Below are 24,113 nucleotides of genomic sequence, written 5' to 3' on the forward strand. Positions count from 1 at the left end.
TGATTCCAAAAATAAAGAGGGAAGTCATCCCTTACATTGAAAATAAGGATGACACACCAATTCCTAAGCGTCGAAATCCTAAAAATTTTCCTGTAAACTTTGGGGAACTGAAGGACAGAGGTAACAGAAAAAGAATGAGGTCATTCCCACTTCGTATGAAGAAGTTATGAGCAAAATAGTCGACAAAGAGATTCCACAAAACCTTGGGGGACAAAGAGAGTTATATAAGTAGACAATATTTATAATAAGGGGTATTTTGAGTTTGGTGCCTATAAAATGGCACACCTTTGCCTTTGGTACCTAACTTTGTCGGAATTTTAGTTTGGTGTGGGTCCCAACCAAGCAGGTTACTTAACGGATGACTGGTGGACCGTTCACAAGCTGTGTTATAGCACAACTTGTTGCTCGGCCCCCGCCAACTTTTGTAAATAAATACGTTTCTTTGTGAATAATTGTTTAAATAATCATTATTTAATTTAACTAGTTCATTAACACAGACCACGGTAGGGAAATCTCTCTAGATCATTTTCCAAACACGTTACGAGCATTCCAGAGAAATAAGGCTGACTTATCTGACTGCCATGATAACTATGGATTTACATAAAATGGAAAAAAAATTAATTAATACAATAATGATTAATTTGAAAAATGAATAGGGTCATTTACATGGATTCATTTGTTCAATACAATAATGGTTAGTTTGAATGTTTAAGGAAACGATTATTGGGGTTTACATGAGAGATAGATTTTGGATGATTTACCGGTAAACAATGAAGGAAGCTATGCTTATACTTTGGATTTAATTTTGTGTAAACAGGTAGTCATATGAGAAAATAACAGTAGCTCAGTGTATGATTTGAGATAAGCGATGAAAGAAGATGGAAATGGTATTAAGAGTGGAACCTAAAACCTCGTGAATAAAAATCAACAACTCTCATTTCTCAAACATGGAGTATGTAGAAGATAAGGCGCAGTAAGTGAATGAAACGGAATTTAGAATTTTATTATACATTTCACATTTTTAACTCTAAATTGGATGGTCAACACGGTCAATCAACGCCAATTCGTTGACTGGGCACCAAACTCAGATATTGACAAAGTTAGGCACCAAACGCGAAAGTGTACCATTTTATAGGCACCAAACTCGAAATATCCCTTCTAATAATGAACTTCTAATCTTTTAAAAAGGTCATAGATTACCTATAATAAAACATGGAAAGAAGGAGATAAAGGTTGCAACGGTTAATAACTTCTTAACGATAATGGGATCTTCTTTAAGCTAGATAATCATCACAAAATTTGAATAAAATACCATAAACACAAATGACTCAAGGAAGTCCTCAGGTTTCGTTAGATGTTGGAACTCTATGATCAAGACCAAATCATGAAACAGAAAGACTCCTCTTTAATAGAAAATTTTCATAAAAAATACTTCCTGCACAAATTACATGTCTAGAGGCTTGAGAGTCGAAAAAAGCTTGCATTTTGGATGCATTGACTCAAGGAAGTCCAGTGACTTCGTTAGAAGTCGAAATCCTTTTTTTTAAAACCAAACTATAAAATAGATAAACTCATTTTTATTATAAAATTTTCTAAAAAATGATTGTGGTAAAAAATAATATATTTAAGAGCTCTACATGTTATCCAAATTGCATTTCTGCGTATGTTGATTCCCAAAATAAAGAGGGATGTCATCCCTTACATTGAAAATAAGGATGAAACACCAATTGCTAAGCATCCAAATCCTAAAAAATTTCCTGTAAACTGTGTGGAACTGAAAGACAGAGGTAACGGAAAAAGAATGATGCCATTCCCACTTCGTATGAAGAAGTTATGAGCAAAATAGTCGAAAAAGAGATTACACAAAACCTTGGGGGACAAAGAGAGTTATATAAGTAGACAATATTTATAATAAGGGGTATTTTGAGTTTGGTGCCTATAAAATGGCACACCTTTGCCTTTGGTGCCTAACTTTGTCGGAATTTGAGTTTGGTGTGGGTCCCAACCAAGCAGTTGACTTAACGGATGACTGGTGGACCGTTCACAAGATATGTTAGAGCACAACTTGTTGCTCGGCCCCCCGCCAACTTTTGTTAATAAATACGTGTCTTTGTGAATAATTGTTTAAACAATCATTATTTAATTTAACTAGTTCACTAACACGGACCACAGTAGGGAAATCTCTCTAGATCATTTTCCAAACACGTTACGAGCGTTCCAGAGAAATAAGGCTGACTTATCAGACTGCCATGATAACTATGGATTTACATAAAGTGGAAACATGAGACCATGAGACCAATCGGAATAAATTTTAACACTTGGATAGAAATATGTGTGTGTTTTCCCTGTCTTCGTCGCCTAAAAAAGAGTGGAATGCAGGACCCGTGGGAACTATCATGTAATCAGCTGACAAGAAGCATGCGCTTAGATTAAAAATATCTATTAATGCAGTTAAAAAAAAATCGAAAAAGAACGAGAAATTGTTCTATATAGTCAACCACTGGTTCCCTGTATATGCCAGTTTGTTGATCTAGATTTAGGTTATCGACCACTGGTTCCCTTGTATACGCCAGTTTGTTGATATTAGTCAGACCAGTATATCAATCCATTAGGATAGGTTCATTTTGGCAGTGGCCTTCAGACAGATATGAGAAACATTGTTCACTTAGTCAACATCAAAATCATCTATGTTTTTCTATATCCATCTCTTAATCTTTCCATGTGTTAAGTATTGACTCAGAATACGATGTCCATTGTGAAACTATCTTAGTAGAGCTCTGTCACTTATATATGAATTTTAGTATGCTTGAGTGCAAACTCGTGTGGAACCTAATATGCATGAGAGATATATTTTGGATGATTTACCAGGTGAATAATTGTTTGAACAATCATTATTTAATTTAACTAGTTCACTAACACGGACCACGGTAGGGAAATCTCTCTAGATCATTTTCCAAACACGTTACGAGCGTTCTAGAGAAATAAGGCTGACTTATCTGACTGACATGATAACTATGGATTTACATAAAGTGAAAACAAATTTAATTAATGCAATAATGATTAATTTGAAAAATGAATAGGGTCATTTACATGGATTCATTTGTTCAATACAATAATGGTTAGTTTGAAGGTTTAAGGAAACGATTATTGGGGTTTACATGAGAGATATATTTTGGATGATTTACCGGTAAACAATGAAGGGAGATATGCTTATACTTTGGATTTAATTTTTTGTAAACAGGTGGTCATATGAGAAAATAACAGTAGCTCAATGTATGATTTGAGATTAGCAATGAAAGAAGATGGCAATGGTATTAAGAGTGGAACCTAAAACCTCGTGAATAAAAATCAACAACTCTCATTTCTCAAACATGGAGTATGTAGAAGATAAGGCGCAGTTAGTGAATGAAACGGAGTTTAGAATTTTATTAGAAATTTCACATTTTTAACTCTAAATTGGATGGTCAACACGGTCAATCATGCCAATTCGTTGACTGGGCACCAAACTCAGATATTGACAAAGTTTGGCACCAAACGCTAAAGTGTACCATTTTATAGGCACCAAACTCGAAATATCCCTTCTAAAAATGAACTTCTAAACTTTTAAAAAGGTCATAGATTACCTATAATAAAACATGGAAAGAAGGAGATAAGGTTTGCAACCGTTAATAAATTCTCAACGATTATGGGAACTTCTTTAAGCTAGATAATCATTGCAAAATTTTAATAAAATACCATAAACACAAATGACTCAAGGAAGTCGTCAGGCTTCGTTAGATGTCGGAACTCTATGATCAAGATCAAATCATGAAACAGAAAGACTCCCCTTTAATAGAAAATTTTCATAAAAAATATTTCCTGCACAAATTACATGTCTAGAGGCTTGAGAGTCGAAAAAAGCTTGCATTTTGGATGCATTGACTCAAGGAAGTCCAGTGACTTCGTTAGAAGTCAAAATAATTTTTTTAAAACCAAACTATAAACTAGATAAACTCATTTTTATTATAAATTTTCTTAAAAATGATTGTGGTAAAAAATAATACATTTAAAAGCTCTACATGTTGTCCAAATTGCATTTCTACGTATGTTGATTCCAAAAATAAAGAGGGAAGTCATCTTTTACATTGAAAATAAGGATGAAACACCAATTGTTAAGCGTCCAAAACCTAAATTGTTTTCATGTATACTGTGGGGAACTGAAAGACAGAGGTAACAGAAAAAGAATGAGGTCATTCCCACTTCGTATGAAGAAGTTATGAGATAAATAGTCGAAAAAGAGATTACACAAAACCTTGGGGGACAAAGAGAGTTATATAAGTAGACAATATTTATAATAAGGGGTATTTTGAGTTTGGTGCCTATAAAATGGCACACCTTTGCCTTTGGTACCTAACTTTGTCGGAATTTGAGTTTGGTGTGGGTCCCAATCAAGCAGTTGACTTAACGGATGACTGGTGGACCGTTCACAAGCTGTGTTGGAGCACAACTTGTTGCTCGGACCCCTGCCAACTTTTGTAAATAAATACGTGTCTTTGTGAATAATTGTTTAAATAATCATTATTTAATTTAACTAGTTCACTAACACGGACCACGGTAGGGAAATCTCTCTAGATCATTTTCCAAACACGTTACAAGCGTTCCAGAGAAATTAGGCTGACTTATCTGACTGCCATGATAACTATGGATTTACATAAAGTGGAAACAAATTTAATTAATGCAATAATGATTAATTTGAAAAATGAATAGGGTCATTTACATGGATTCATTTGTTCAATACAATAATGGTTAGTTTGAAGGTTTAAGGAAACGATTATTTGGGTTTACATGAGAGATAGATTTTGGATGATTTACCGGTAAACAATCAAGGGAGCTATGCTTATACTTTGGATTTAATTTTTTGTAAACAGGTGGTCATATGAGAAAATAAGAGTAGATCAGTGTATGATTTGAGATTAGCAATGAAAGAAGATGGCAATGGTATTAAGAGTGGAACCTAAAACCTCGTGAATGAAAATCAACAACTCTCATTTCTCAAACATGGAGTATGTAGAAGATAAGGCGCAGTTAGTGAATAAAACGGAGTTTAGAATTTTATTATACATTTCACATTTTTAACTCTAAATTTGATGGTCAACATCGTCAATCAATGCCAATTCGTTGATTGGGCACCAAACTCAGATATTGACAAAGTTAGGCACCAAACGCGAAAGTGTACCATTTTATAGGCACCAAACTCGAAATATCCCTTCTAATAATGAACTTCTAATCTCTTAAAAAGGTCATAGATTACCTATAATAAAACATGGAAAGAAGGAGATAAGGTTTGCAACCATTAATAACTTCTCAACGATTATGGGATCTCCTTTAAGCTAGATAATCATTGCAAAATTTGAATTAAATACCATAAACACAAATGACTCAAGGAAGTCCGTAGGCTTCGTTAGATGTCGGAACTCTATGATCAAGACCAAATCATGAAACAGAAAGACTCCCCTTTAATAGAAAATTTTCAGAAAAAATATTTCATGCACAAATTACATGTCTAGAGGCTTGAGAGTCGAAAAAATCTTGTATTTTGGATGCATTGACTCAAGGAAGTCTAGTGACTTCGTTAGAAGTCGAAATCCTCTTTTTAAAACAAAACTATAAACTAGATAAACTCATTTTTGTTATAAAATTTTAAAAAAAAATGATTGTGGTAAAAAATAATACATTTAAAGGCTCTACATGTTATCCAAATTGGATTTCTACGTATGTTGATTCCAAAAATAAAGAGGGAAGTCATCCCTTACATTGAAAATAAGGATGAAACACCAATTGCTAAGCGTACGAATCCTTAATAATTTCCTGTATACTGTGGGAAACTGAAAGACAGAGGTAACAAATAAAGAATGAGGTCATTCCCACTTCGTATGAAGAAGTTATGAGCAAAATAGTCGAAAAAGAGATTACACAAAACCTTGGGGGACAAAGAGAGTTATATAAGTAGATAATATTTATAATAAGGGGTATTTTGAGTTTGGTGCCTATAAAATGGCACACCTTTGCCTTTGGTACCTAACTTTGTCGGAATTTGAATTTGGCGTGGGTCCCAATCTAGCAGTTGACTTAACGGATGACTGGTGGACCGTTCACAAGTTGTTTTCGAGCACAACTTGTTGCTCGGCCCCCCGCCAACTTTTGTAAATAAATACGTGTCTTTGTGAATAATTGTGTAAACAATCATTATTTAATTTAACTAGTTCACTAACACGGACCACGGTAGGGAAATCTCTCTTGATCATTTTCCAAACACGTTACGAGCGTTCCAGAGAAATAAGACTAACTTATCAGACTGCCCTGATAACTATGGATTTACACAAAATGGAAACAAATTTAATTAATACAATAATGATTACTTTGAAAAATGAATAGGGTCATTTACATGGATTCATGTGTTCAATACAATAATGGTTAGTTTGAAGGTTTAAGGAAACGATTATTGGTGTTTACATGAGAGATAGATTTTGGATGATTTACCGGTAAACAATGAAGGGAGCTATGCTTATACTTTGGATTTAATTTTGTTAAACAGGTGATTATATAAGAAAATAACAGTACCTCAGTGTATGCTTTGAGATTAGCAATGAAAGAAGATGGCAATGGTATTAAGAGTGGAACCTAAAACCTCGTGAATGAAAATCAACAACTCTCATTTCTCAAACATGGAGTATGTATAAGATAAGGCGCAGTTAGTGAATAAAACGGAGTTTAGAATTTTATTAGACATTTCACATTTTTAACTCTAATTTGGATGGTCAACACGGTGTCAATCAACGCCAATTCGTTGACTGGGCAACAAACTCAGATATTGACAAAGTTAGGCACCAAACGCGAAAGTGTACCATTTTATAGGCACCAAACTCGAAATATCCCTTCTAATAATGAACTTCTAATATCTTAAAAAGGTCATAGATTACCTATAATAAAACATGGAAAGAAGGAGATAAGGTTTACAACAGTTAATAACTTCTCAACGATTATGGGATCTTCTTTAAGCTAGATAATCATTGCAAAATTTGAATAAAATACCATAAACACAAATGACTCAAGGAAGTCCGCAGGCTTCGTTAGATGTCAGAACTCTATGACCAAGACCAAATCATGAAACAGAAAGACTCCCCTTTAATAGAAAATTTTCAGAAAAATATTTCCTGCACAAATTACATGTCTAGAGGCTTGAGAATCGAAAAAATCTTGCATTTTGGATGCATTGACTCAAGGAAGTCCGCAGGCTTCGTTAGATGTCAGAACTCTATGACCAAGACCAAATCATGAAACAGAAAGACTCCCCTTTAATAGAAAATTTTGAGAAAAATATTTCCTGCACAAATTACATGTCTAGAGGCTTGAGAATCGAAAAAATCTTGCATTTTGGATGCATTGACTCAAGGAAGTCCAGTGACTTCGTTAGAAGTCGAAATCCTTTTTTTAAAACCAAACTATAAACTAGATAAACTCATTTTTATTATAAAATTTTCTAAAAAATGATTGTGGTAAAAAAATAATACATTTAAAGGCTCTACGTGTTATCCAAATTGGGTTTCTACGTATGTTGTTTCCAAAAATAAAGAGGGAAGTCATCCTTTACTTTGAAAATAAGGATGAAACACCAATTGTTAACCGTCCAAAACCTAAATTTTTTTTCCTGTATACTGGGGAAACTTCAAGACAGAGGTAACAGATAAAGAATGAGGTCATTCCCACTTCGTATGAAGAAGTTATGAGCAAAATAATCGAAAAAGAGATTACACAAAACCTTGGGGGACAAAGTGAGTTATATAAGTAGACAATATTTATAATAAGGGGTATTTTGAGTTTGGTGCCTATAAAATGGCACACCTTTGCCTTTAGTACCTAACTTTGTCGGAATTTGAGTTTGGTGTAGGTCCCAATCAAGCAGTTGACTTAACGGATGACTGGTGGACCGTTCACAAGCTGTGTTGGAGCACAACTTGTTGCTCGGCCCCCCTCCAACTTTTGTAAATAAATACGTGTCTTTGTGAAAAATTGTTTAAACAATCATTATTTAATTTAACTAGTTCACTAACACGAACAAAGGTAGGGAAATCTCTCTAGATCATTTTCCAAACACGTTACGAGCGTTCCAGAGAAATAAGGCTGACTTATCTGACTTCCATGATAACTATGTATTTACATAAAGTGGAAAAAAATTTAATTAATGCAATAATGATTAATTTGAAAAATGAATAGGGTCATTTACATGGATTCATGTGTTCAATACAATAATGGTTAGTTTGAAGGTTTTAAGGAAACGATTATTGAGGTTTACATGAGAGATAGATTTTGGATGATTTACCGGTAAACAATGAAGGGAGCTATGCTTATACTTTGGATTTAATTTTGCGTAAACAGGTGGTCATATGAGAAAATAACAGTAGCTCAGTGTATGATTTGAGATTAGCAATGAAAGAAGATGGCAATGGTATTAAGAGTGGCACCCTAAAACCTCGTGAATGAAAATCAACAACTCTCATTTCTCAAACATGGAGTATGTAGAAGATAGGGCGCAGTTAATGAATAAAACGGAGGTCAGAATTTTATTAGACATTTCACATTTTTAACTCTAAATTGGATGGTCAACACGGTCAATCAACGCCAATTCGTTGACTGGGCACCAAACTCAGATATTGACAAAATTAGGCACCAAACGCGAAAGTGCACCATTTTATAGGCACCAAACTCGAAATATCCCTTCTAATAATGAACTTCTAATATTTTATAAAGGTCATAGATTACCTATAATAAAACATTGAAAGAATGAGATAAGGTTTTCAACCGTTAATAACTTCTCAACGATTATGGGATCTTCTTTAAGCTAGATAATCATTGCAAAATTTGAATAAAATACCATAAACACAAATGACTCAAGGAAGTCCGCAGGCTTCGTTAGATGTCGGAACTCTATGATCAATACAAAATCATGAAACAGAAATACTCCCCTTTAATAGAAAATTTTCAGAAAAAATATTCTCTGCATAAATTACATGTCTAGAGGCTTGAGAGTAGAAAAAAGCTTGCATTTTGGATGCATTGACTCAAGGAAGTCCAGTGACTTCGTTAGAAGTCGAAATCCTTTTCTTAAAACCAAACTATAAACTAGATAAACTCATTTTTATTATATATTTTCAAAAAAATGATTTTGGTAAATAATAATACATTTAAAGGCTCTACATTTTATCCAAATTGCATTTCTACGTATGTTGATTCCAAAAATAACGAGGGAAGTCATCCTTTACATTGAAAATAAGGATAAAACACCAATTGCTAAGCGTCCAAATCCTAAAAATTTAATTAATGCAATAATGATTAATTTGAAAAATGAATAGGGTCATTTACATGGATTCATTTGTTCAATACAATAATGGTTATTTTGAAGGTTTAAGGAAACGTTTATTGAGGTTTACATGAGAAATAGATTTTTGATGATTTACCGGTAAACAATGAAGGGAGCTATGCTTATACTTTGGATTTAATTTTGTGTAAACAGGTGGTCATATGAGAAAATAAGGGTAGCTCAGTGTATGATTTGAGATTAGCAATGAAAGAAGATGGCAATGGTATTAAGAGTGGAACCTAAAACCTCGTGAATGAAAATCAACAACTTTCATTTCTCAAACATGAAGTATGTAGAAGATAGGGTGCAGTTAGTGAATAAAACGAAGGTTAGAATTTTATTAGACATTTCATATTTTTAGCTCTAAATTGGATGGTCAACACGGTCAATCAACGCCAATTCGTTGACTTGGCACCAAACTCAGATATTGACAAAGTTTGGCACCAAACGCGAAAGTTTACCATTTTAGAGGCACCAAACTCGAAATATCCCTTCTAATAATAAACTTCTAATCTTTTAAAAAGGTCATAGATTACCTATAATAAAACATGGAAAGAAGAAGATAAGGTTTTCAACCGTTAATAACTTCTCAACGATTAAGGGATCTTCTTTAAGCTAGATAATCATTTCAAAATTTGAACAAATACCATAAACACAAATGACTCAAGGAAGTCCGCAGGCTTCGTTAGATGTCGGAACTCTATGATCAAGACCAAATCATGAAACAGAAATACTCCCCTTTAATAGAAAATTTTCAGAAAAAATATTCCCTGCACAAATTACATGTCTAGAGGCTTGAGAGTCGAAAAAAGCTTGCATTTTGGATGCATTGACTCAAGGAAGTCCAGTGACTTCGTTAGAAGTCGAAATCCTTTTTTTAAAACCAAACTATAAACTAGATAAACTCATTTTTATTATAAAATTTTCTAAAAAATGATTGTGGTAAATAATAATACATTTAAAGGCTCTACATGTTATCCAAATTGCATTTCTACGTATGTTGATTCCAAAAATAAAGAGGGAAGTCATCTTTTACATTGAATATAAGGATGAAACACCAATTGTTAAGCGTCCAAAACCTAAATTGTTTTCCTGTATACTGTGGGGAACTGAAAGACAGAGGTAAATGAAAAAGAATGAGGTCATTCCCACTTCGTATGAAGAAGTTATGAGCAAAATAGTCGAAAAAGAGATTACACAAACCCTTGGGGGACAAAGAGAGTTATATAAGTAGACAATATTTATAATAAGGGGTATTTTGAGTTTGGTGCCTATAAAATGTCACACCTTTGCCTTTGGTACCTAAATTTGTCGGAATTTGAGTTTGTTGTGGGTCCAAATCAAGCAGTTGACTTAACAGATGACTGGTGGACCGTTTACAAGCTGTGTTGGAGCACAACTTGTTGCTCGGCCCCCCGCCAACTTTTGTAAATAAATACGTGTCTTTGTGAATAATTTTTTAACCAATCATTATTTAATTTAACTAGTTCACTAACACGGACCACGATAGGGAAATCTCTCTAGGTCATTTTCCCAACACGTTACGAGCATTCCAGAGAAATAAGGCTGACTTATCTGACTTCCATGATAACTATGGCATAAAATGGAAACAAATTTAATTAATACAATAATGATTAATTTGAAAAATGAATAGGGTCATTTACATGGATTCATTTGTTCAATACAATAATGGTTATTTTGAAGGTTTAAGGAAACGATTATTGGGGTTTACATGAGAAATAGATTTTTGATGATTTATTGGTAAACAATGAAGGGTGCTATGCTTATACTTTGGATTTAATTTTGTGTAAACAGGTGGTCATATGAGAAAATAAGGGTATCTCAGTGTATGATTTGAGATTAGGAATGAAAGAAGATGGCAATGGTATTAAGAGTGGAACCTAAAACCTCGTGAATGAAAATCAACAACTCTCATTTCTCAAACATGGAGTATGTAGAAGATAGGGCTCAGTTAGTGAATAAAACGGAGGTTAGAATTTTTTTAGACATTTCACATTTTTAACTCTAAATTGGATGGTCAACACGGTCAATCAACGCCAATTCGTTGACTGGGCACCAAACTCTGTTTTTGAAAAAATTAGGCACCAAACGCGAAAGTGTACCATTTTATAGGCACCAAACTCGAAATATCCCTTCTAATAATGAACTTCTAATCTTTTAAAAAGGTCATAGATTACCTACAATAAAACATTGAAATAATGAGATAAGGTATTCAACCGTTAATAACTTCTCAACGATTATGGGATCTTCTTTAAGCTAGATAATCATTATAAAATACCATAAACACAAATGACTCAAGGAAGTCCGCAGGCTTCGTTAGATGTCGGAACTCTATGATCAAGACCAAATCATGAAACAGAAATACTCCCCTTTAATAGAAAATTTTCAGAAAAAATATTCCCTGCACAAATTACATGTCTAGAGGCTTGAGAGTCGAAAAAAGCTTGCATTTTGGATGCATTGACTCAAGGAAGTCCAGTGACTTCGTTAGAAGTCGAAATCCTTTTTTTAAAACTAAACTATAAACTAGATAAACTCATTTTTATAATAAAATTTTTTAATAAATGATGGTGGTAAATAATAATACATTTAAAGGCTCTTCATGTTATCCAAATTGCATTTCTACGTATGTTGATTCCAAAAATAAAGAGGGAAGTCATCTTTTACATTGAAAATAAGGATGAAACACCAATTTTTAAGCGTCCAAAACCTAAATTGTTTTCCTGTATACTGTGGGGAACTGAAAGACAGAGGTAACAGAAAAAGAATGAGGTCATTCCCACTTCGTATGAAGAAGTTATGAGCAAAATAGTCGAAAAAGAGATTACACAACCCCTTGGAGGACAAAGAGAGTTATATAAGTAAAAAATATTTATAATAAGGGGTATTTGGAGTTTGGTGCCTATAAAATGGCACACCTTTGCCTTTGGTACCTAACTTTGTCAGAATTTGAGTTTCGTGTGGGTCCCAATCAAGCAGTTGACTTAACGGATGATTGGTGGACCGTTCACAAGCTGTGTTGGAGCACAATTTGTTGCTCGGCCCCCCGCCAAGTTTTGTAAATAAATACGTGTCTTTGTGAATAATTGTTTAAACAATCATTATTTAATTTAATTAGTTCACTAACACGGACCACGGTAGGGAAATCTCTCTAGATCATTTTCCAAACACGTTACGAGTGTTCAGGAGAAATAAGGCTGACTTATGACTTCCACGATAACTATGGATTTACATAAAATGGAAAAAAATTTAATTAATACAATAATGATTAATTTGAAAAATGAATAGGGTCATTTACATGGATTCATTTGTTCAATACAATAATGGTTAGTTTGAAGGTTTAAGGAAACGATTATTGGGGTTTACATGAGAAATAGATTTTTAATGATTTACCGGTAAATAATGAAGGGAGCTATGCTTATACTTTGGATTTAATTTTGTGTAAACAGGTGGTCATATGAGAAAATAAGGGTAGCTCAGTGTATGATTTGAGATTACCAATGAAAGAAGATGGCAATGGTATTAAGAGTGGAACCTAAAACCTCGTGAATGAAAATCAACAACTTTCATTTCTCAAACATGGAGTATGTAGAAGATAGGCCGCAGTTAGTGAATAAAACGGAGGTTAGAATTTTATTAGACATTTCACATTTTTAACTCTAAATTGGATGGTCAACACGGTCAATCAACGCCAATTCGTAACCTGGGCACCAAACTCAGATATTGACAAAATTACGCACCAAACGCGAAAGTGTACCATTTTATAGGCACCAAACTCGAAATATCCCTTTTAATAATGAACTTCTAATCTTTTATAAAGGTCATAGATTACCTATAATAAAACATTCAAAGAATGAGATAAGGTTTTCAACCGTTAATAACTTCTCAACGATTATGGGATCTTCTTTAAGCTAGATAATCATTGCAAAATTTGAATAAAATACCATAAACACAAATGACTCAAGGAAGTCCGCAGGCTTCGTTAGATGTCGGAACTCTATGATCAAGAAAAAATCATGAAACAGAAAGACTACCCTTTAATAGAAAATTTTCAGAAAAAATATTCCCTGCATAAATTACATGTCTAGAGGCTTGAGAGACGAAAAAAGCTTGCATTTTGGATGCATTGACTCAAGGAAGTCCAGTGACTTCGTTAGAAGTCGAAATCCTTTTTTTAAAACCAAACTATAAACTAGATAAACTCATTTTTATTATATATTTTCTAAAAAATGTTTGTGGTAAATAATAATACATTTAAAGGCTCTACATTTTATCCAAATTGCATTTCTACGTATGTTGATTCCAAAAATAACGAGGGAAGTCATCCTTTACATTGAAAATAAGGATAAAACACCAATTGCTAAGCGTCCAAATCCTAAAAATTTAATTAATGCAATAATGATTAATTTGAAAAATGAATAGGGTCATTTACATGGATTCATTTGTTCAATACAATAATGGTTAGTTTGAAGGTTTAAGGAAACGATTATTGAGGTTTACATGAGAAATAGATTTTTGATTATTTACCGGTAAACAATGAAGGGAGCTATGCTTATACTTTGGATTTAATTTTGTGTAAACAGGTGGTCATATGAGAAAATAAGGGTAGCTCAGTGTATGATTTGAGATTAGCAATGAAAGAAGATGGCAATGGTATTAAGAGTGGAACCTAAAACCTCGTGAATGAAAATCAACAACTTTCATTTCTCAAACATGGAGTATTTAGAAGATAGGGTGCAGTTAGTGAATAAAACGAAGGTTAGAATTTTATTAGACATTTCATATTTTTAGCTCTAAATTGGATGGTCAACACGGTCAATCAACGCCAATTCGTTGACTTGGCACCAAACTCAGATATTGACAAAGTTAGGCACCAAACGCGAAAGTTTACCATTTTAGAGGCACCAAACTCGAAATATCCCTTCTAATAATGAACTTCTAATCTTTTATAAAGGTCATAGATTACCTATAATAAAACATGGAAAGAAGAAGATAAGGTTTTCAACCGTTAATAACTTCTCAACGATTAAGGGATCTTCTTTAAGCTAGATAATCATTGCAAAATTTGAATAAAATACCATAAACACAAATGACTCAAGGAAGTCCGCAGGCTTCGTTAGATGTCGGAACTCTATGATCAAGACCAAATCATGAAACAGAAATATTCCCCTTTAATAGAAAATTTTCAGAAAAAATATTCCCTGCACAAATTACATGTCTAGAGGCTTGAGAGTCGAAAAAAGCTTGCATTTTGGATGCATTGACTCAAGGAAGTCCAGTGACTTCGTAAGAAGTCGAAATCCTTTTTTTAAAACCAAACTATAAACTAGATAAACTCATTTTTATTATAAAATTTTCTAAAAAATGATTGTGGTAAATAATAATACATTTAAAGGCTCTACATGTTATCCAAATTGCATTTCTACATATGTTGATTCCAAAAATAAAGAGGGAAGTCATCTTTTACATTGAATATAAGGATGAAACACCAATTGTTAAGCGTCCAAAACCTAAATTGTTTTCCTGTATACTGTGGGGAACTGAAAGACAGAGGTAACAGAAAAAGAATGAGGTCATTCCCACTTCGTATGAAGAAGTTATGAGCAAAATAGTCGAAAAAGAGATTACACAAACCCTTGGGGGACAAAGAGAGTTATATAAGTAGACAATATTTATAATAAGGGGTATTTTGAGTTTGGTGCCTATAAAATGGCACACCTTTGCCTTTGGTACCTAACTTTGTCAGAATTTGAGTTTCGTGCGGGTCCCAATCAAGCAGTTGACTTAACAGATGACTGGTGGACTGTTCACAAGCTGTGTTGGAGCACAACTTGTTGCTCGGCCCCCCGCCAAGTTTTTTAAATAAATACGTGTCTTTGTGAATAATTGTTTAAACAATCATTATTTAATTTAATTAGTTCACTAACACGGACCACGGTAGGGAAATCTCTCTAGATCATTTTCCAAACACGTTACGAGCGTTCAGGAGAAATAAGGCTGACTTATCTGACTTCCACGATAACTATGGATTTACATAAAATGGAAACAAATTTAATTAATACAATAATGATTAATTTGAAAAATGAATAGGGTCATTTACATGGATTCATTTGTTCAATACAATAATGGTTAGTTTGAAGTTTTAAGGAAACGATTATTAGGGTTTACATGAGAAATAGATTTTTGATGATTTACCGGTAAACAATGAAGGGAGCTATGCTTATACTTTGGATTTAATTTTGTGTAAACAGGTGGTCATATGAGAAAATAACGGTGGCTTAGTGTATGATTTGAGATTAGCAATGAAAGAAGATGGCAATGGTATTAAGAGTGGAACCTAAAACCTCGTGAATGAAAATAAACAACTCTAATTTCTCAAACATGGAGTATGTACAAGATAGGGCGCAGTTAGTGAATAAAACGGAGGTTAGAATTTTATTACACATTTCACATTTTTAACTCTAAATTGGATGGTCAACACGGTCAATAACCGCCAATTTGTTGATTGGGCACCAAACTCAGATATTGACAAAGTTAGGCACCAAACGCGAATGTGTACCATTTTATAGGAACCAAACTCAAAATATCCCTTCTAATAATGAACTTCTAATCTTTTAAAAAGGTCATAGATTACCTATAATAAAACATGGAAAGAAGGAGATAAGGTTTGCAACCGTTAATAACTTCTCAACGATAATGGGATCTTCTTTAAGCTAGATAATCATTGCAAAATTTGAATAAAATACCATAATCACAAATGCCTCAACGAAGTCCGCAGGCTTCGTTAGATGTCGGAACTCTATGATCAAGACCAAATCATGAAACAGAAAGACTCCCCTTTAATAGAAAATTTTCAGAAAAATATTCCCTGCATAAATTACATGTCTAGAGGCTTGAGAGTCGAAAAAAGCTTGCATTATGGATGCATTGACTCAAGGAAGTCCAGTGACTTCGTTAGAAGTCGAAATCCTTTTTTTAAAAACCAAACTATAAACTAGATAAACTCATTTTTTCTAAAAAAATGATTGTGGTAAAAAATAATACATTTAAAGGCTCTACATGTTATCCAAATTGCATTTCTACGTATGTTGATTCCAAAAATAAAGAGGGAAGTCATCTTTTACATTGAAAATAAGGATGAAACACCAATTTTTAAGCGTCCAAAACCTAAATTGTTTTCCTGTATACTGTGGGGAACTGAAAGACAGAGGTAACAGAAAAAGAATGAGGTCATTCCCACTTCGTATGAAGAAGTTATGAGCAAAGTAGTTGAAAAAGAGATTACACAAACCCTTGGGGGACAAAGAGAGTTATATAAGTAGAAAATATTTATAATAAGGGGTATTTTGAGTTTGGTGCCTATAAAATGGCACACCTTTGCCTTTGGTTCCTAACTTTGTCGGAATTTGAGTTTGGTGTGGGTCCCAATCAAGCAGTTGACTTAACGGATGACTGGTGGACCGTTCACAAGCTGTTTTGGAGCACAACTTGTTGCTCGGACCCCCGCCAACTTTTGTAAATAAATACGTGTCTTTGTGAATAATTGTTTAAACAGTCATTATTTAATTTAACTAGTTCACTAACAGGGACCACGATAGGGAAATCTCTCTAGATCATTTTCCAAACACGTTACGAGCGTTCCGGAGAAATAAGGCTGACTTATCTGACTGCCATGATAACTATGGACTTACATAAAATGGAAACAAATTTAAGTAATAAAATAATGTTTAATTTGAAAAATGAATAAGGTCATTTACATGGATTCATTTGTTCAATACAATAATGGTTAGTTTGAAGGTTTAAGGAAACGATTATTGGGGTTTACATGAGAGATAGATTTTGGATGATTTACCGGTAAACAATGAAGGGAGCTATGCTTATACTTTGGATTTAATTTTGAGTAAATAGGTGGTCATATGAGAAAATAAGGGTAGCTCAGTGTATGATTTTAGATTAGCAATGAAAGAAGATGGCAATAGTATTAAGAGTGGAACCTAAAACCTCGTGAATGAAAATCAACAACTCTCATTTCTCAAACATGGAGTATGTAGAAGATAGGGCGCAGTTAGTGAATAAAACGGAGGTTAGAATTTTATTAAAATTTTCACATTTTTAACTCTAAATTGGATGGTCAACACGGTCAATCAACGCCAATTCGTTGACTGGGCACCAAACTCAGATATTGACAAAATTAGGCACCAAACGCGAAAGTGTACCATTTTATAGGCACCAAACTCGAAATATTCCTTCTAATAATGAACTTCTAATCTTTTAAAAAGGTCATAGATTACCTTTAATAAAACATTGAAAGAATGAGATAAGGTTAGCAACCGTTAATAACTTCTCAACGATTATGGGATCTTCTTTAAGCTAGATAATCATTGCAAAATTTGAATAAAATACCATAAACACAAATGACTCAAGGAAGTCCGCAGGCTTCGTTAGATGTCGAAACTCTATGATCAAGACCAAATCATGAAAAATAAAAACTCCCCTTAAATAGAAAATTTTCAGAAAAAATATTCCCTGCACAAATTACATGTCTAGAGGCTTGAGAGTCGAAAAAAGCTTGCATTTTGGATGCATTGACTCAAGGAAGTCCAGTGACTTCGTTAGAAGTCGAAATCTTTTTTTTAAAACTAAACTATAAACTAGATAAACTCATTTTTATGATAAAATTTTCTTAAAAATTATTGTGGTAAATAATAATACATTTAAAGGCTCTACATGTTATCCAAATTGCATTTCGACGTATGTTGATTCCAAAAATAAAGAGGGAAGTCATCTTTTACATTGAAAATAAGGATGAAACACCAATTGTTAAGCGTACAAAACCTAAATTGTTTTCCTGTGTACTGTGGGGAACTGAAAGACAGAGGTAATAGAAAAAGAATGAGGTCATTCCCACTTCGTATGAAGAAGTTATGAGCAAAATAGTCGAAAAAGAGATTACACAAACCCGTGGGGGACAAAGAGAGTTATATAAGTAGACAATATTTATAATAAGGGGTATTTTGAGTTTGGTGCCTATAAAATGGCACCCCTTTGCCTTTGGTACCTAACTTTGTCGGAATTTGAGTTTGGTGTGGGTCCCAATCAAGCAGTTGACTTAACGGATGACTGGTGGACCGTTCACAAGCTGTGTTGGAGCACAACTTGTTGCTCGGCCCCCTGCCAACTTTTGTAAATAAAGACGTGTCTTTGTGAATAATTGTTTAAACAATCATTATTTAATTTAATTAGTTCACTAACACGGACCACGGTAGGGAAATCTCTTTAGATCATTTTCAAAACACGTTACGAGCGTTACGGAGAAATAAGGCTGACTTATCTGACTGCCACGATAACTCTGGATTTACATAAAATGGAAACAAATTTAATTAATACAATAATGATTAATTTGAAAAATGAATAGGGTCATTTACATAGATTCAATTGTTCAATACAATAATGGTTAGTTTGAAGGTTTAAGGAAACGATTATTGGGGTTTACATGAGAAATAAATTTTGGATGATTTACCGGTAAACAATGAAGGGAGCTATGCTTATACTTTGGATTTCATTTTGTGTAAACAGGTGGTCATATGAGAAAATAACGGTAGCTCATTGTATGATTTGAGATTATCAATGAAAGAAGATGGCAATGGTATTAAGAGTGGAACCTAAAACCTCGTGAATGAAAATCAAAAACTCTCATTTCTCAAACATGGAGTATGTACAAGATTGGGCGCAGTTAGTGAATAAAACGGAGGTTAGAATTTTATTACACATTTCACATTTTTAACTCTAAATTGGATGGTCAACACGGTCAATCAACGCCAATTCGTTGACTGGGCACCATACTCAGATATTGACAAAGTTAGGCACCAAACGCGAATGTGAACCATTTTATAGGCACCAAACTCAAAATATCCCTTCTAATAATGAATTTCTATTCTTTTAAAAAGGTCGTAGATTACCTATAATAAAACATGGAAAGAAGGAGATAAGGTTTGCAACCGTTAATAACTTCTCAACGATTATGGGATCTTCTTTAAGCTAGATAATCATTGCAAAATTTGAATAAAATACCATAAACACAAATGACTCAAGGAAGTCCGCAGGCTTCGTTAGATGTCAGAACTCTATGATCAAGACCAAATCATGAAACATAAAGACTCCCCTTTAATAGAAAATTTTCAGAAAAAATATTCCCTGCATAAATTACATGTCTAGAGGCTTGAGAGTCGAAAAAAGCTTGCATTTTGGATGCATTGACTTAAGGAAGTCCAGTGACTTCGTTAGAAGTCGAAATCCGTTTTCTAAAACCAAACTATAAACTAGATAAACTCATTTTTATTATAAAATTTTCTAAAAAATGATTGTGGTAAAAAATAATACATTTAAAGGCTCTACATGTTATCCAAATTGCATTTCTACGTATGTTGATTCCAAAAATAAAGAGGGAAGTCATCCTTTACATTCAAAATAAGGATAAAACACCAATTGATAAGCGTCCAAATCCTAAAAACTTTCTTGTATACTGTGGGGAACTGAAAGACAGAGGTAACAGAAAAATAATGAGGTCATTCCCACTTCTTATGAAGAAGTTATGAGCAAAATAGTCGAAAAAGAGATTACACAAACCCTTGGGGGACAAAGAGAGTTATATAAGTAGAAAATATTTATAATAAGGGGTATTTTGAGTTTGGTGCCTATAAAATGGCACACCTTTGCCTTTGGTACCTAACTTTGTCGGAATTTGAGTTTGGTGTGGGTCCCAATCAAGCAGTTGACTTAACGGATGACTGGTGGACCGTTCACAAGCTGTTTTGGAGCACAACTTGTTGCTCGGACCCCCGCCAAATTTTGTAAATAAATACGTGTCTTTGTGAATAATCGTTTAAAAAATCATTGTTTAATTTAACTAGTTCACTAACACGGACCACGGTAGGGAAATCTCTCTAGATCATTTTCCAAACACGTTAGAGCGTTCAGGAGAAATAAGGCTGACTTATCTGACTTCCACGATAACTATGGATTTACATAAAATGGAAACAAATTTAATTAATACAATAATGATTAATTTGAAAAATGAATAGGGTCATTTACATGGATTCATTTGTTCAATACAATAATGGTTAGTTTGAAGGTTTAAGGAAACGATTATTGGGGTTTACATGAGAAATAGATTTTTGATGATTTATCGGTAAATAATGAAGGGAGCTATGCTTATACTTTGGATTTAATTTTGTGTAAACAGGTGGTCATATGAGAAAATAAGGGTAGCTAAGTGTATGATTTGAGATTAGCAATGAAAGAAGATGGCAATGGTATTATGAGTGGAACCTAAAACCTCGTGAATGAAAATCAACAACTCTCATTTCTCGAACATGGAGTATGTAGAAGATAGGGCGCAGTTAGTGAATAAAACGGAGTTTAGAATTTTATTAGACATTTCACATTTTTAGCTCTAAATTGGATGGTCAACACGGTCAATCAACGCCAATTCGTTGACTGGGCAGCAAACTCAGATATTGACAAAATTAGGCACCAAACGCGAAAGTGTATCATTTTATTGGCACCAAACTCGAAATATCCCTTCTAATAATGAACTTCTAATCTTTTAAAAAGGTCATAGATTACCTATAATAAAACATTGAAAGAATGAGATAAGGTTTTCAACCGTTAATAACTTCTCAACGATTATGGGATCTTCTTTAAGCTAGATAATCATTGCAAAATTTGAATAAAATACCATAAACACAAATGACTCAAGGAATTTCGCAGGCTTCGTTAGATTTCGGAACTCTATGATCAAGACCAAATCATGAAACAGAAATACTCCCCTTTAATAGAAAATTTTCATAAAAAATATTCCCTGCACAAATTACATGTCTAGAGTCTTGAGAGTCGAAAAAAGCTTGCATTTTGGATGCATTGACTCAAGGAAGTCCAGTGACTTCGTTAGAAGTCGAAATCCTTTTTTTAAAACCAAACTATAAACTAGATAAACTCATTTTTATAATAAAATTTTCTAAAAAATGATTGTGGTAAATAATAATACATTTTAAGGCTCTACATGTTATCCAAATTGCATTTCTACGTATGTTGATTCCAAAAATAAAGAGGGAAGTCATCTTTTACATTGAAAATTAGGATGAAACACCAATTGTTAAGCGTCCAAAACCTAAAATTTTTTCCTGTATACTGTGGGGAACTGAAAGACAGAGGTAACAGAAAAAGAATGAGGTCATTCCCACATCGTATGAAGAAGTTATGAGCAAAATAGTCGAAAAAGAGATTACACAAACCCTTGGGGGACAAAGAGAGTTATATAAGTAGAAAATATTTATAATAACGGGTATTTTGAGTTTGGTGCCTATAAAATGGCACACCTTTGCCTTTGGTACCTAACTTTGTCGGAATTTGAGTTTGGTATGGGTCCCAATCAAGCAGTTGACTTAACGGATGACTGGTGGACCGTTCACAAGCCGTTTTGGAGCACAACTTGTTGCTCGGACCCCCGCCAACTTTTGTAAATAAATACGTGTCTTTGTGAATAATTGTTTAAACAATCATTATTTAATTTAACTAGTTCACGAACACGGACCACGATAGGGAAATCTCTCTAGATCATTTTCCAAACACGTTACGAGCGTTCCGGAGAAATAAGGCTGACTTATGTGACTGCCATGATAACTATGGATTTACATAAAATGGAAACAAATTTAATTAATAAAATAATGATTAAATTGAAAAATTAATAGGGTCATTTACATGGATTTACATAAAATGGAAACAGATTTAATTAATACGAAAATGATTAATTTGAAAAATGAATAGGGTCATTTACATGGATTCATTTGTTCAATACAATAATGGTTAATTGAAGGTTGAAGTTAACGATTATTGTTTTTTACATGAGAGATAGATTTTGGATGATTTACGGGTAAACAATGAAGGGAGCTATGCTTATACTTTGGATATAATTTTGTGTAAACAGGTGGTCATAATATGAGAAAATAACAGTAGCTCAGTGTATGATTTGAGATTAGCAATGAAAGAAGACGACAATGGTATTAAGAGTGGAAGATAAGGCGCAGTTAGTGAACAAAATGGAGTTTAGAATTTTATTAGACATTTCACATTTTTAACTCTAAATTGGATGGTCAACACGGTGTCAATCAACGCCAATTCGTTGACTGAGCGCCAAACTCAGATATTGACAAAGTTAGGCACCAAACGCGAAAGTGTACCACTTTAATCTCTTTTTCGACTATTTTGCTCATAAATTCTTCATACGAAGTGGGAATGACCTCATTCTTTTTCTGTTACCTATGTCTTTCAGTTCCCCACAGTATAAAGGAAAACTTTTAGGATTTTGACGCTTATCAATTGGTGTTTCATCCTTGTTTTCAATGTAAAGGATAACTTCCCTCTTTATTTTTGGAATCAACATACGTAGAAATGCAATTTGGATAACATGTAGAGCCTTTAAATGTATTATTTTTTACCACAATCATTTTTTAGAAAATTTTATAATAAAAATGAGTTTATCTAGTTTATAATTTGGTTTTAAAAAAAGGATTTCGACTTCTAACGAAGTCACTGGACTTACTTGATTCAATGCATCCAAAATGCAAGCTTTTTTTGACTCTCAAGCCTCTAGACATGTAATTTGTGCAGGAAATATTTTTTCTGAAAATTTTCTATTAAAGGGGAGTCTTAGTGTTTCATGATTTGGTCTTGATCATAGAGTTTAGACATCTAACGAATCCTGCGGACTTCCTTCAGTCATTTGTGTTTATGGTATTTTATTCAAATTTTGCAATGATTATCTAGCTTAAAGAAGATGCCATAATTGTTGAGAAGTTATTTACGGTTGCAAACCTTATTTCCTTCTTTCCATGTTTTATTATAGGTAATCTATGACCTTTTTAAGAGATTTGAAGTTCATTATTAGAAGGGATATTTCGAGTTTGGTGCCTATAAAATGGTACACTTTCGCGTTTGGTGCCTAACTTTGTCAATATATGAGTTTTGTGCCCAGTCAACGAATTGGCGTTGGTTGACCGTGTTGACCATCCAATTTAGAGTTAAAAATGTGAAATATCTAAGATAATTCTAAACTCCGTTTTATTCACTAACTGCGCCTTATCTTCTACATACTCCATGTTTGAGAAATGAGAGTTGTTGATTTTCATTCACGAGGTTTTAGGTTCCACTCTTAATACGATTGACATCTTCTTTCATTGCTAATCTCAAATCATACACTGAGCTACTGTTATTTTCTCATATGACCACCTGTTTACACAAAATTAAATCCAAAGTATAAGCATAGCTCCCTTCATTGTTTACCGGTAAATCATCCAAAATCTATCTCTCATGTAAACCCCAATAATCGTTTCCTTAAACCTTCAAACTAACCATTATTGTATTGAAAAAATGAATCCATGTAAATGACCCTATTCATTTTTCAAATTAATCATTATTGTATTAGTTAAATTTGTTTCCAGTTTATGTAAATCCATAGTTATCATTGCAGTCAGATAAGTCAGCCTTATTCTCTGGGTCGCTCGTAACGTGTTTGGAAAATGATCTAGAGAGATTTCCCTACCATGGTCCGTGTTAGTGAACTAGTTAAATTAAATAAGGATTGTTTAAACAATTATTCACAAAGACACGTATTTATTTACAAAATTTGGTGGGGGGC

The sequence above is a fragment of the Papaver somniferum genome, unplaced genomic scaffold (genome assembly GCF_003573695.1).
Source record: "Papaver somniferum cultivar HN1 unplaced genomic scaffold, ASM357369v1 unplaced-scaffold_112, whole genome shotgun sequence".
Taxonomy (NCBI): Eukaryota; Viridiplantae; Streptophyta; class Magnoliopsida; order Ranunculales; family Papaveraceae; genus Papaver; species Papaver somniferum.